The sequence below is a fragment of the Coturnix japonica genome, chromosome 4, assembly GCF_054131305.1.
Source record: "Coturnix japonica strain WE chromosome 4, WE-NBRP24, whole genome shotgun sequence".
Lineage (NCBI taxonomy): Eukaryota > Metazoa > Chordata > Aves > Galliformes > Phasianidae > Coturnix > Coturnix japonica.
In genome coordinates, this window is record NC_140666.1 from 29,376,846 (window position 1) to 29,389,021 (window position 12,176).

Sequence of the window (12,176 nt, forward strand, 5' to 3'; positions counted from 1 at the left end):
CTTGTGTATATACTGAAGTTTTACTGAGAAGAAAATCTATGCTGTCCTACAGGTACTTATTGTTTAAATAAGGATTTATTTACTATGCTAAAATTGCACACATTGCATAGACTATATAAAATATAAATATAATACAGACATATAACAGTAAATAAATCTAGCTAAGCACAGCATAACTTCAGTAACAGCTCTCCTGATAGTGACAGCAAACTGTAAATGTCTCTTGGAGCAATTGTATGGACTGCGTACCAAGTAAAAAGGGCTTAAATTTGCATTCTTGCATGAACCAACTGTATTGTTCCCCTACCTGCTGAAGTTACTTAACCAGTCTGACCAGGATCAAGTATCCTTGTGACGAAAGACATAATTACTCTATGGGAGCAGTCTTTTTCCAGAGCCAGCAGAGCCAACGTTTACACTTTTCCCTAGGTGAAGTAGTAACAATTCATGGAGCTGCCCTTCACAAACCTGGAAGTAGCTTTCATCTTACTGGCTTTTGTCATTTTCTCCTTGTTCACCTTGGCATCTATCTACAGTGACCCCTATGGCAAGAAAGAAGGTAAATGAAATAATCAAAAATGAATATAGTACTTTGCGTTTTTTACTGATAGTTGATTTACACAAGTTTTGTGTTTGATCTTGATGGTAGAATTGATTGTAGACTTATACAAAACTTTACCTTTAGGAATACTGTTCAAAGGGCAGAAAGCAATGAGGAAAGGCATTGATAAAAGTCATAATCACAGAAACTGTGCTAAAGTATAGGAACCAACAACTGTTACAGCTCAACATGCTGACCAAGCTATGCCAGACTGATGAGAGCAGTTCAGTAAGAAACCTCTCAATGAATAAGCGCTTGTTCTCTGCAAAGGAAGCCTTTTTACCTAGCAACAGTTCTGCTTCATGTTCTGAGGCACTATAAAACATTCAGGCTGGCATAACTGGAGATGTTCTTGTAATGAAGGTAAATGTTTGTCTTTATTAGTCTGAGGCCAAGTCTCCACTCCCTTTTGTAAGAGCAAAAACACTCCTTGGGGTTGCCTTTCTCCCATTCAAAAGGTTTTCAGATCTAAGGAGCAAAATTACCCCAATCCCATGCTAGATCTACAAAGGAGCATTAACATAACCTTACACCATCAGCAGAGAATTCCCTTGTTGCAGGCATAGTGCTATCACAGTCATCATCATGCCTCTAATCCCTTGCTGGCAGGGAGCCTTGCTGGGTACTGGAGCAGAGTGGGAACAGGGGGTGCCAACAGAGCAGAGCTGCTCCCCTGCTGCTCACCCCTGCCCCACTGAAGGCAAGGAGGAGGAAAGGAAGAAGTGACTGAAGTAAGGCATCCAGCAGTACAGCTGATTTCTGCCATATCTGGTGATAACTTAACCTGCATTGATTTGGTTTCTGCCTATAAAAGATCTATTGTATGTCTACTACTGAGCAACACTGGTGTTCTCAGTTTGATTTTAAACTTATGCCTGCAGTGGATTATGAAGAGACTGCTTGCCTTGCTCTCAGCTTCCACAGTAATCTACTACATGGATGGAGTGCAAATACCTCGGGCTCACAAGTCCTGCTGTGAGAGTTCCTGGGTGCCAAGTATCTTGCTGACTGAGGGGTGCTCAGCAGGGTCAGTTCCCATAATCCATGTTAGAGCTATACTCAAGGCATCTTGTATCCAGGCACCTTGAACAGCACTGCAATGACAGCAATTCACGCATACTCTGCCAGTTCAATGACCCTTTTAGTTCAGGCAGTGTCCTCCTGCAATTATAGCATCTGAGCATCTGACTACCATGTTTATATCTTTATCCTGCAACATTTTTTAAACTCTGCATTTAGAGAAATGATGGGCAAGCAGAGAATCTAAAAGAAAGTCAGCTGCTGAAGACAGAATGGCAAGAGGAAGATGAAAATGATACACACTCTTTGTGCAAATATTGATGAGAGCTATATCCAAAATACAAGCCTTGACTCAAAGCTGAGAAACACAGAGATGCTTGTGTCGGGAGCTGTTCATTAAAGGACCTTCAGCAGGCACTCCCTTAAACAGCAGTAAGGCACATGGCTAGCATCAACAGCTGAAGGGATTTTCCTGTGATTTCCATGTTACACGTTATCTGAACTGTTCAGTATCAGTAATTTAGATGGGGAAAGTTAAATTTCAGCAAGAAGACATATTTGTTTATTTTTTGCTGTGGCCAGGAAGCTTGCATGATACTTATTTTTCCTGCAGTGAAGACCATAGCATGCATCTTTCAACTCCTTGTTTACATTAAGGAGGGGGAGGAATAGAAATATTGTAATGTATTTCTCAAGCTTCTAGCACAATTGATAAGTGAAACTTTCCTAAAAAAAAATCTGGCCTTGTTTTACAGTATTACATCATGGTCTTGTACAGTAGAGCATCTCACAATGAGAAATTCTCATATTTGGCTGCTCCTAATAAGCAACAAAGAAAGTATAAGGTAATTGACTGTTCCAAATACTACTAGGAAATGCTTCAACCATATTATTCTTCCCCCGATCAACAGATCTCAGTGCACCACAGCACCTTCAATAACTTGATGGGAACCACTGTCTTACTCAGATTGGCAACATAAAGCTGTACCTCAGCATGAAGCAGTAGTTTACACTTGTCTTTTCAATGGAGGCAAGGGACTGAGAGAGCGGAGTATGCACAGTATACTGGGGCAAACTTGAAATGTAAAACAGTGTAGCTAGGAAGTAAGAGAAGGCATGCATACCTTCTGTTCAATGACAAAGTTTTCCTCCATCAGGAAAAAAAGAGATTCTGTAAGATTATCCTCATGCGGTAATCCATGAAAATGTAAGCATAACACCTTCCTTCAAAAGTCTGTTTGTAAGTGAAAAAGATAAGCAGATTGCTTTGAACAATGTAGGTTCCTGTGTTCTGAAAGAAAAATGAGAATCCAGCAAGACAAATTGCCAATGACATGACAACTGAGATACCTGAAAGACACTGAATAAGTACGGAATAGAATTACGTTGTTACGTTGCAGATGGACACTACTGAAAAACACCAAAGTGCCTCGCTAGCAGTGTCACAAGGAAATTTCTGTGGTTAAAACCTGCCCACTGCCTGCTCTGTTGTCAAAAGATTTCTATTTCCAAATCATAATGCTAAGGAGCATGAAACAACAAAGAAAAATAAATTATCATTATCTTTCCACTATGTATCATAGCAGCTTCTGGAAGTACTTCAAAAGCCTACAGAAAACTTATGTGCAGGATCAAGGATGTACTCATTACATGTTTACAAAAGCATTTTTGCCGACATTACGTTTTGTTCTTTACAATTAGAAGTCTACAGGTTAACATCTGGCAAAACCAGAGATACAGGACATAGATTAGATTTAAGAATGCAAGTGGCCTGGAGATCAGTCACAGATCTGATATCCCGAAGGAGCTTGCGGCATGTGTTTCCAACTACCCAAGGAGGCTAAACCCACTGTGACAACCTATGCGGAACATCATTTTCATGCCCCATTGTTGCTCCCTTCTATAAGCAGTACCTGTGAGAAAGTAGCTCTCTGCTTTTATCTTGGTTCTCTCATATGTAGATAAGCTTTGACTTCATTTCCCTTAACTGTTTGCCCTGTATCCCTTTCATGAACCAAATCACAACGTGCTTTACAGAGGCTTGTTTTAAGAAATATAAAAGATTACAGATTTATTGCAGAAAAGGTAAAAGGAAGCAAGGCACATTAATAGCTTATGATGCATTTGCCACCAAAGAGACAGTCAGAAGAGCATGGTTTCAAGTAGAGTTCATGCAATAAATCTCCCACTGGAGGGAGTTCTCTAGTCATGAGCCACTAGCTGTGCTGCTTACAGAAGAATTATCTCATGAGGACCAGAAACAACACATGGTTTCTTGGAAGCCTTTCTCTCAGCAGTGTCTGTTACAACAGAAATTCCAAGCCTAAAGATTAAAATAAACACCTGTCTTGCCATTCAGTTCTCTGCAGTGTGACAATCTATTCCAAATAGAGGAGCATTCAGAGGAGTTACTGACTTATGAGATTTTTTGCTTTGGGGAAACTTGATTTCATACACCCAAATTGAATTTCCTTGGAATAAAATAAGCACTTTGCTCCATTCACACAGAGCGATCCAAATGACAGGACAGGAGAGAAGACACTAGCAAGTAATACTCCCTGCCCTGTACTGGGTAGTGTTAAATCTAATGGCTATTACAACTAGGAATTTCTTATTTTTCTGAAATATTTTTAACATTTTCAATATGTTGTATATTTGGAAAGATAAGTAAGTCCACAATTTCTCTCATAAGAATTTCTCTTGATTAACAACTGCTGGTAAGCCTTGCAAGGTCATAAAGTTACAAGGAAAACTGCAAGCACACAAGTCTGCAGACACACTCCCTTCTATCTCTCTTTCTTATAAAAATAAAGGCTCAAGCAAGCTCAACGATCACACATTTACAAAGAACAGATTATTTCTAGAATAACAACACCAGCCAAATCTGCTGAAGTCCAACCAAAGGGAACAATTAACGCTGTACATCAGCAACTTCTTTAGAAAATGAAGAGGCAAAGGGACAGAGTAATATAAATTATAATAATAAGAGTAAAACTGAGAGCATTGTTTTGTACCAGTACTTAAATCTGATTACACTGGAGAACAAAGCTACCAAGGAAAAAGGATTTAATTATGTAATCTGAATTCTCTTTACCAATTACTAGGAATTCCAAACTAACTTTTAAATAGAAAAGCATTGCATTATATGATAAAGCTTTCCACACATTTCCATGGAAACATCACAGTTTCATCAATCCTCACTGTATGGTACATACAAAACTTACAAAGTATAATTTCAGAAATAAAAAGTCTTGGCTATACACTTGCTTATACTAGGGGAAATCAAAGATCTTAACAACACTGTTATATCTGCAGAAGAAAACCATGGGAATTGATGTTTAAGCTTCCCTCAGTCACAAAGGAACTCTTTTCTCAATCCTGGGAACAACACTTAGTGATCTACCTTCATTTCAAAGTTTAGTATCTAATTCTTTCCAGGGGGAACAGCTTTGTCAGAATTCATATTCTGACATTCTGGATGTAGTGCTCAGAGACATGATTGGTGGGTTGTTAGAGTTTGGGTAGTATGGTTAGACTGAGGCTGGATTTGATCTTTAAGGTTTTCGCTAACCTGAGCAACTCCATGATTCTATAGGCTTAATCCTCCCTGGATAGAGGCAAATATTTTCTAATAATAAACCAGGAGAATAATTCATTTTAGGAAGTTTTGCTGTTGTTCTGCCCAGTGTGATGACTTAAACAAGTATGTCAAAGACTGTCTTTTTCACAAATCAGTAAAATAAAAAGATATTCTGATTCAGGCTCAGAAAAAGAACTTCGAGTTCTAAAGGTAGAAAAAGAAAAAAAAAAAAAAAACAAACCATGTTTAAAACCAGTATTACACCCAGAGGATGATTAAGATTAATGAAAGAGGACATTTTAATTATTTAAAATAAAGCATTTTAGAATAGTAGAGAATTTGTCTTGATAAAATGAAAGGATTTGGGGATTTTAATATTCTTCTCTATAGTATGTATAGATGCACATATATATATATATACACACACCAAGAGTAAAGGAGGCTTGAGGAACTTGCACATGAACTGCTAAGAACAGAACTATCCCTTCATATCAGAAATGTAGGGCATTTGGCATTGTTTTCAAAGAAAAACTGTATAGGACCACCCACGGTGCAGCTATTTAGCAACAGTAGAGCCTATGCTGAATTGAGCTATGGGAAATGGTAAAACTCATCCATCTGTACAGCAGTACAGACGTGGCCTTAGAGATGAAAATTTTCATGTAACTTCTGACTAATTTAGTAGAAGAATGAATCTAATCTGAAATAATTTTAGAGGTTACTTTGGATGAATTTAATGAATTTATCTGCAATTTTAGTCTCCAGGAGTGTCCAAATCATTATATAGATATAAAGATTTATAGATCTATATAGATATAGATTTATATCTGTATAATCTTTATATAGATATCTCTATATAGATATCTGTATCTATAGGTATAGATGCCAAAAAAGGAATAGATGGATGAAGATGATTTTAAAAAAAAAATAAAAAATAGAGAAGTTTGAGATCATACCTGAGAAAGGACTTAGTTCCTTTAACTGTTTCTGACTCCAGAGATTAACATGTCATTTGCAGGTAGCAGAGCTGGGCACACCAATGAGGTTCCTAAATATGTGAGTCACAGAATCACAGAATAACCTGGGTTGGAAGGGACCTCAAGGATCATGATCATGTAGTTCCAACCCCCCTGCCTGGCAGGGTCACCAAACATACACATTTACTAGATCAGGTTGCCCAGGGCCCCATCCAACCTGGCCTTGAACACCTCCAAGGACGGGGCATCCACAACCTCCCTGGGCAGCCTGTTCCAGGGCCTAACCACTCTCCTAGTAAAGAACTTCCCCCTAACATCCAACCTAAATCTTCCCTCCTTCAACTTGGATCCATTTCCCCTAGTCCTGCTGTTGTCAGCCCTTTCAAAGAGTTTACTCCCCTCCTGGGTGTAGGTTCCCTTCAGGTATTGGGGAATAAACTTCATGAGAACAGGATGCCCTGTGTTAGAGTCTCTCTGTCCCTGCCTGTTTCTCTAACTCTTTATCTAGGTATTTGCTAATGATCACTGACAGAGAAGACACTAAGAAAATGCACCTTTAGGGCAGACCCACTATGTCACATGCTATGTGCACTTAACATGAGTCTGCCTACACCTGGTAAAACAGTACCACACCACACAGCCTGCACTTGAGCTTCTCTGTATTGGGTCTGCCTTCCCACCAGGTGCTCAATCACTGGTTTAAGCTGCAACTTAGCATTTCCACTACAGGTCTTTAAATGGGAACAGCATAGACCTTCTGCCTTGTACACTGTTCTCTGGTCAAGAGCACAAACCAAAGCAGAAGCCTCTTATATTTTAATGATATTCTGCACATTTTTTTTTAACATCACAGATCGTTCTTCCAGCTTAGATTATTGCCTAGTGGTTAGCACTTTCTTTGGCATATTTACCTGAAGAAGGCACTGAAACTAAATTACTCACTTACTATATTAATAGTCTCAAGCACTACGTGATCATAATACAAGCAATGGCTGTGCTCCTGTTGCACTAAAGGAGGAATCTAATAAGCCTACAGCAAGTCTTCCCTTTCTAACACACACAAAAACATCACCAGACTGCTTTCATGTTACTCCTTTGCCTCCCCACACACAGAAGTTAATGTTTACTAACTCCCTTTTGTGGCACAATTCAGAGAAAATAAGCTATTTTTGAAAAACACTACATGGAATGATGGAAAAAAAAAAAAAAAAAAGAGAAAACAGCTTAGTGTTTTCAAACTGACGATGTGGGAGTTGGTACTGAACATTCAGACTTTCACAACAATCCCTAAAGAATTGGTATATATTATCTTAGGACTGAGCTCAATCCATATTGGAGTCACAGGGTTGCTTTTGAATTGTTGCATAATATTTGTGGATTGGACAACAATCTTATTAAACTCAAATGTATGCAACAGTTTCTGTCTCTCTGGGAGGCAAATTTTGCTTATAAACATATAGCAGATTAAGAGCAAGATGGTTTAAGGAGTCCTTCCCAGATTTCAAAAAGAAAAAAAAAAAAAAAAAAAGAAGGCAATATGGAAGAAAGCATTAAATAAGATTAACCCACCATCTCTTGTTTTGTTTTTTGGCAACCAATTCTACGTCTTCCTTTGAATTTTAGTGTTTTGGTATCTTGTACCCCCGTCTGTAGGAGTGGTGATGAAAAAGAGCTTTCAGAGGATTATATTCAGCAAGTAGGATAGAGGGTTCCTAGTTCTTTATATGTAGGAGAATTCACACCTGAAAAAGTATGGAAAGAGAAGGGCTCTGTGATTTCAGGAATCTCTTCTGGCTTTTTGTCCTACTGTAAAACTACCAAAAAAAAAGAACTGGCAATGAAGTATCTCACTAATGGTGAATATCAAGGTTTGGATGGTACTAAAGTAAAACTTGTATTCTAATTTATACTGCCATTATATTGAAAGATTTTTCCTTCTGTTATCATGACGAGGTATAAGTTATGCTCTGGGACTAGACTTGCCAAATAAATTCAAAGTTCTGATTTTTGGGAGACATATTTGAAATCTAGTAAGGAAAATAAGTAATTCTTGGCTCATATAGATACACTTACTGCTATAAACAGAGATGTTATTTGACATTGGTCAGAAAGCATTTACTATTATTGTTAAGATGCCAAACAATCATGACATATCTTTCAGTCATAAACCAGTTGAAAGAAAGGGAGAAACATTCTTCACTTGCTCCAGATCTTTTCTACTGCCTTTGGAGTTAATGTTCTGCTTCTGGCACATGATTAATTCTAACAAAGAAACAGGAACTTGGGAAACACACAGATGGCCGCATCCTATAAATTATATAGCTGTTGTCTTACGTGGGTGGTATTTTAAACCTTGCTTCTTCACTCCCACATAACAAGCCTGAAATCAGAAGAAAGTGGGTAATTGACAAAGCATTTACATTTTCTATTTTCAGTATGTGTAAGAATTGTTGACCTTCAAAAATTAGTTTTGTCAAGTAGAAAAGCTTTTATGTAACAAAATCTCTAAATCTAAAATAGTTTTTATTAATCATGGTCCTGTTTTCTACAGAAGAATGCTCCACACAGGAAGTATACAGGAAAAGAAGCAAATCCAACAAGAAAAAGACACATGCAAATACAGCTGAATTGGTTTAGAGAAGAACTGTTACCCAGGACCACTGGTGGAAATACATCTGAAAGAGCTAACTTTGGAAGTTGGTCACCTGAACACAGTGAGAAAAAGAGTGTGAGAAAAGGAAGGACCTGATCATCCATCAGATGGAAACCAGACGTGACAATTAGAGTTAATGAACCACGACCCAAGAAGCAGCTTCAGCACTTTTTACAATCCCACTTCATGGCCTCAGTAAAACTTTCAGGGCTTTTTTTTTTTTTTTTTTTTTTTTTTTTTCCCCCCCACAGAACACATCTGCTCCAAATTCTAAAGGGAGAAACTGGTTTCAGAAGTTACATTTGCTTTCTTCCCCACTTTTCAGTCATGTATGAGGTAAATGTAAGGTCTTTGTTAACTGAAAATCAAGACTGCTGCTTCTACAACAATGGGACTATATAGTATTATTATATAGCTATTTAATCTATATTAAAATTAATGAACTGATAATACTGACTGAAAAACACCAAGCAAATATTTTTAAAACATAACCAGTATAATGGCATCTATGTTCAAATACAGGTTTGGGCCTCAGATACTCAGAAAGCTAAGAGAATGCCTCAAAAAAGGGAACAAAAAAAGTTGATCGATACCTAAGTCTTCTATCATTTCTTCACAGAGTAGGTGTAGCTAATGAAGCAGTGACTCTCTGTCCCCCAAGTCCAGAAGATCTGCTGAATTTATATGCCTGAGATGGAATTGATCTTTCTTTCCCTATGGGCAAAGTATTCCTGCAGTCAGAGCCTCTCAATAATTTCTCAGAATCACAAAAATCCATCCATTAGTTCTTCTGCTATTTTATGGAATGAAGAATTGAAATAGGGCCAAACAACTCTTGGTGGTTTTCTTCTCATACTGGACACACCTTTCCTTGGCCTCCTCCTAAGATATGTTACCAAAACACTAACAATTCACTATGAAACCTGCTAACTAAATTACAATTGCTTTTTGGTTATGGTAGTGAATTCCAAAGACACTTTTTCAACAGCCCTGGTCAGAAATCCACAAAGGATACATAGTGCAGGGCAGGAAGATCTCAAGAGCTTGGAGATAACGTTTCACAGCCAGCTTACATTCCAGTTCCCTCTTCTCACTGAGTTAGGAAGTGACTGGTTGCATCCTGCTTCTGGAGAAGGCAAAGGCATTTCAGCCACTGGTACCATTTAACTCCAAACTCAAAGAAAACCATCATTAAGAAGTGAAAGTCCAATTTGGTCTTGTAGATGGAAATGTCTGTGGTATGTGCAAGACTTCATCAGGAGTCAACATGTCTCGTAGTAATGGCTCCCAGAGCTTTGCTCTTACTAACACTGTGCTCATACATTCCAATTTTTATAACTTGTACTGCACTGCACAGTGAAACTTAAGCTCACTCATGCTGTATCATTTTATTCTAGCAAGTTTTTTCAATGGAAAAAAAAAAAAAATCTATGGTTTGGTAATAAAAGTAGCTGTAAAGTGTCTTGCCCGTCATACAAACTATTGCTAAGTATAGTTTTATCTTTTTTACTATATTAACCTCCCAAGACCTCATTAAATGTTACTGATACTGAAAACATGGCTAATCAGGTGAAATAAAATAAAATGGAAAAAAATTTAAAATATCAGTAGATCAAACATTTACTGTAAATATCTTCTTCCTTGCTCAGACACTGAACTAATATTTAAGTATGCATGCAGAGAAGTTGTATAATGCATAACATAATGAATAAAACACCCACAGACGAGGCAAGTGACATTGTAAAGATCTATTGTTTTAATAATTTCCTTCAATCCAATTATACCTTAGTGAGGGAAGAACACATGACAAAAGAAATAATTCTCTCTTCAGTTGTAATTTCAAAATATTTTCTGGAAGTTCATAGAATCATGAAATCGTTAAGGTTGGAAAAGACCTCCACGATTATCAAGTCCAACCATCAACCCATCCCCACCATGCCCACTGCCACATTCACACACTTCTTGAATAACTCTATGGACAGTGACTCCACCACCTCCCTGGACCACCTGTTCCAATAACCCACCACTCTTTCTGAAAAGAAATTGTTCCTAATATCCATCCCAAACTTTTCCTTGTGCAACTTAAGGCCATTACCTCTCATCCTGTTGCTGGTACCTGAGAGAATAGGCTGATTCTCACCCTCACTACAACCTAACTTGTAGTTTTAGAGAGCTATGAGGTTTCCCTTGAGCCTCCTCTTCTCCAGACTAAACAATCCCAGTTCCCGCAGCCACACTTCATAAAACTTGTGTTCCAGACCATTCACAGCTCCACTGCCCTTCTCTGGACACGCTCCAGGGTCTCAATGTCTTTCTTGCAGTGAGAGGCCCAAGAATGAACACAGTATTCAAAGTGTGGCCTCACCATGGCCAAGTACAGAGGGGTAATCACATTCCTGCTCCCGCCACATTCAGCCAGCTGCTGACTGATACTCCCAGATCATTATCCTCAATGCAGCTTGCCAGTCACTCTACCCCAATCCTGTAGCATTGCAAGATAGTTTTGTGAACTCCCACCTGACTTCACCAAAAATAGAGAACTTTATCATTTTATGGTCACCATGCCCAAGACAGCTTCCAACCCCCACAACTCCCACCAGTGCTTGTCTGTTTATAGACAGACCTAGAGGGGCACTTCCCCTGGTAGGCTCTTTTACCATCTGTGTCAGAAAGTTATCTTCCACACACACCAGGAGCCTCCTGCTCTCTCTCTCTGCTGTATTATTTTTCCAGCATACGTCAGGCAAATTGAAGTCCTCTGCAAGAACAAGGGCTAGAGATCACATGGCTTTTGCCAGCTACTCATAAAATGCTTCATCTGTTACCTCATCCTGGTTTGGTGGTTCATCATCCCAATGAGGATGTCAGCCTCATTGGCCTTCCCTCTGATCCTTACCCATAAGGACTCAACCTTACCATTCCCAACATCAAAACACTCCCTAACACAGAGAGACATACCACCAGCCATCCTTCCTTTTCTATCCCTCATAAAAAGGTTGTAGCCGCTCACTGCAGCACTCCAGTCATGAGAGTGATCCCACCATGTTTCAGTGGTGGCAACTAAGTCATAGTTTTCCTGTTGCACAATGGCTTCTAGCTCCTCCGGTTTGCAGCCCATGCTGAGGACATTAGTGTAGATGCACTTCAGCTGAACCATTGATCTCACCCCCAACCCTGACATACTACCCCAGGCTCATCTCTAGCAAGTTTGGTTTTATCTCCTTTCCCCTTCAACCTAATTCAAAGCCCTCTCAACAAGCCCCACCAACTACTGGGCTAGAATCCATTCCCCTCCCTTTAAAACAGGTGGACTCCATCTGTTGCCAGCAGGCCTGATGCTGAATA

General features: G+C 38.9%; 1 long non-coding RNA gene across 1 annotated transcript; it reads left to right on the forward strand.

The window, feature by feature from the left end:
- The first annotated feature begins 389 nt into the window (after positions 1 to 389).
- On the forward strand, positions 390 to 10,563 carry LOC107313074 (uncharacterized). Its single transcript, XR_004307170.2, has 2 exons — positions 390 to 559; positions 8,730 to 10,563. It is a non-coding gene; the product is annotated as an uncharacterized LOC107313074 (long non-coding RNA).
- The last annotated feature ends 1,613 nt before the right edge of the window (positions 10,564 to 12,176 follow it).